General features: G+C 44.4%; 1 pseudogene; it reads left to right on the top strand.

Moving 5' to 3' along the window:
- The first annotated feature begins 892 nt into the window (after positions 1 to 892).
- LOC113223529 lies at positions 893 to 1,670 on the top strand (annotated as a pseudogene).
- The last annotated feature ends 1,528 nt before the right edge of the window (positions 1,671 to 3,198 follow it).

Here is a 3,198-nt window from a genome sequence, read left to right as displayed (position 1 = left end):
TGCTGGGATTATAGGCATCAACCACCGTGCCCAGGCTATATAACCATCTAATTTAATATTGACCAAATGAGATTTCCTTTTGTACCCCAAGCTGATGAACAGGAATGGAGCAATTTTGTTTTCAAATGTTCTATAATGAGCATATATTACTTTATTATTAAGGAAAAATTATTTTTAAAGTGGTTCTATGGTATAAAACTCACAAAAAGTAAAATTTTAATTACTTGTAATTATATCATTGTGAGCTAAATAGTGAACTTTTAAGTTCATACATTTGAAATTTTATCAATTAATTTATAGTAATAAAAAGACACATGATGTGTTTTGGCAGCAGTTGAGGAAGAAACTGGCAACAGCAGTAGCAGCAGGATGGGGGGACACCACGTCCACCCACCCACAGTGACAGCAGAGGTGGCATCCTGAGAAGAGGCAGGCAGTGAGAGACTGCCGCAGCTGGAATGACCAGAGAACCATCAGCAGGGCAGGGCAGCTGTGGGCATGAACCATCTAGATCCCCAAGGAAGGGCAAAAATGGCGTGGGGGAGGTTTTAGATCCAACAACACTAGGAGCAAATCCTCCTCCCGTGGCTAACCCTTTTCTTAACATCTCAGACTTACTTTTTTTTTCTTTCAGAGACAGGGTCTTGCTATGTTACCAGGCTGGAGTATAGGAGCTATTCACAGGCATGATCACAGTGTACACAAGCCTTGAACTCCTAGGCTCAAGTGACTCTCCTGCCTCACCCTACTGAGTAGTTGGAGCTATAGGTATATGACACCATGCCTGGCTAGATTTTTTTCCCCCCACTGGAATAAAACCTTCAGGATTAGTTTCAGATAAATTTATGAGTGGTAAACTGAATCCTTCCTTGCTTGTTTAAAAATGTTTTAGGCCAGACGTTCTTCGCCGAGAGTCGTCGGGGTTTCCTGCTTCAACAGTGCTTGGACGGAACCCAGCCCTCGTCCCCCATCCCGGCCGGCCGCCCATAGCCAGGCCTCCGTCACCTCACCGCGCCCTTGGACCGCCCAAAGGCCCCCGCCGCCGCCCCTGCGCCGTGCAGCCACCGCCGCCGCCGCCACCGCCACTGCCACCGCCTGTCCTTAGCCTCTGCCATGACGACCGCGTCCGTCTCGCAGGTGCGCAGGAGCTAACACCAAGACTCAGAGGTCGCCATCAACCGCCAGATCAGCCTGGAGCTCTGCGCCTCCAACATTTACCTGTCCATGTCTTGCTACTTCGACCGCGATGACGTGGCCTTGAAGAACTTTGCCAAATACTTTCTTCACCAATCTCATGAGGAGAGGGAACATGCCGAGAAACTGATGAAGCTGCAGAACAACTAGATGGCGGAATCTTCCTTCAGGATATCAAGAAACCAGACTGTGAAGACTGGGGTGGGAGAGCGGGCTGAATGCGACGGAGTGTGCATTACATTTGGAAAAAAATGTGAATCAGTCACTACTGCAACTGCACAAACTGGCCACTGATAAAAATGACCCCCATTTGTGTGACTTCATTGAGACACATTACCTGAATGAGCAGGTGAAAGCCATCAAAAAAATTAGGTGACCACGTGACCAACTTGCGCAAGATAGGAGCACCCGAGTCTCGCTTGGCAGAGTATCTCTTTGACAAGCACACCCCTGGATACAGTGATAATGAAAGCTAAGCCTCAGGCTAATTTCCCCATAGCCATGGGGTGACTTCCTTGGTCACCAAGGCAGTGCATGCATGTTGGGGTATCCTTTACCTTTTCTGTAAGTTGTACCAAAACGTCCACTTAAGTTCTTTGATTTGTACCATTCCTTCAAATAAAGAAATTTGGTATCCCCTCCAAAAAAAAATTTTTTTTAGGCTGGGCGCGATGTCTCACGTCTGTAGTCCCAGCACTTTGGGAGGCCAAGGTGGGCGGATCACCTGAGGTCAGGAGTTCAAGACCAGCCTGGCCAACATGACAAAACCCCACCTCCACTAAAAATACAAAAATTAGCTGGGCATGGTGGTGGGCACCTGTAATCTCAGCTACTCAAGAGCCTCTCCTGCCTCAGCCCACCTGCCTCGGCCTCCCAAAGTGTTGGGATTACAGGCGTGAGCCACTGTGCCCAGCTGGAAGACAGGGTTTTTAATGGCAGGGGTACCTTTTAGGAAAGTGGAAGTTACAGACAAAATCATAAATCAATACATGGAGGTTATAATTGGTTTGGCCCAAAAAGGTGGTTACCTCGAAGCAGGGGCTTACAAGTCATAGGTAGATTCAGAGCTTTGCAATGGATAAAATAGGGCTTTGTCTAAAAACCTGGGGTCAGCAGAAAGGAATGTTAAGGTTTGGCCTGTGGGCATGATTCTCTCTAGGCCCCTCAGGAAGAAATTCAGAACAAAGAATCGTGGTTAGAGTTAGTCCTGTTTCCCCTTATCTGAGGTCCACGTGACAGTGGTTGGCATTTTCATCTGGTATGGATCTGTGTTTCTAAAACATTCAAATGTCAAGATGTTATCTTTCATTTCTGTAGGGAACCAAACCTTTTTTCCTTATTCCAGGCTGCTCAATTCACTGTTACGAGGCTAGCTAGGTACCTGGAATTTCCCTTGAAGAGACTCAAGATTTTTCCTTTATTACTATGCATGGGAAGATCCAAGTAGGCCCTTAAGAGGAGTCCCTGTTATGTCTCTACTGGATGCTTATGCACAGTATCACATCATTTAGCTTGGAACAAACCTAGGGAAGAGATAACATAGCTGTCCTTAAGCATCAGAAAAGGAGTAAGACCTCTGGTTGAATGTTAGAACTAGGACTATTTAGAGACAGATTTTCCCCTCAGGTAAAAGTTCTATCTTGAGTTCTCTTTACAAAGGCATTTCAAGCTATGCTATATGGACAAATGAATTATACGCTATGGATATTAAAAAGCTGAGAGTGTATCAAAGCTTGAACTTTATTTCAAAATGGCATATTTTGGGTCAAAGTATGAAAAAAGGCATAGTTATGTTTTTGTTAAAGTGAAAAAAATTAGGTAAAGTTTATATAAGTAGACTGATGATTTTTGAAAATATACCATTAAGCATGTACTTCGGTGTCAAAAACCTCAAGTCGAATCTTACAATGTATTTCATATTTCAAAAGGAAAGCTAAAATTCATTCACTGTGGTTAATCTGCATTTCATAAAATATTTGTTGAAATAAACTTCATTAAAACAGC

This window comes from Piliocolobus tephrosceles, unplaced genomic scaffold, assembly GCF_002776525.5.
Source record: "Piliocolobus tephrosceles isolate RC106 unplaced genomic scaffold, ASM277652v3 unscaffolded_41707, whole genome shotgun sequence".
NCBI lineage: Eukaryota > Metazoa > Chordata > Mammalia > Primates > Cercopithecidae > Piliocolobus > Piliocolobus tephrosceles.
Note: the sequence above shows the minus strand (reverse complement) of the source record. Positions and strands in the feature narration are given on the sequence as shown.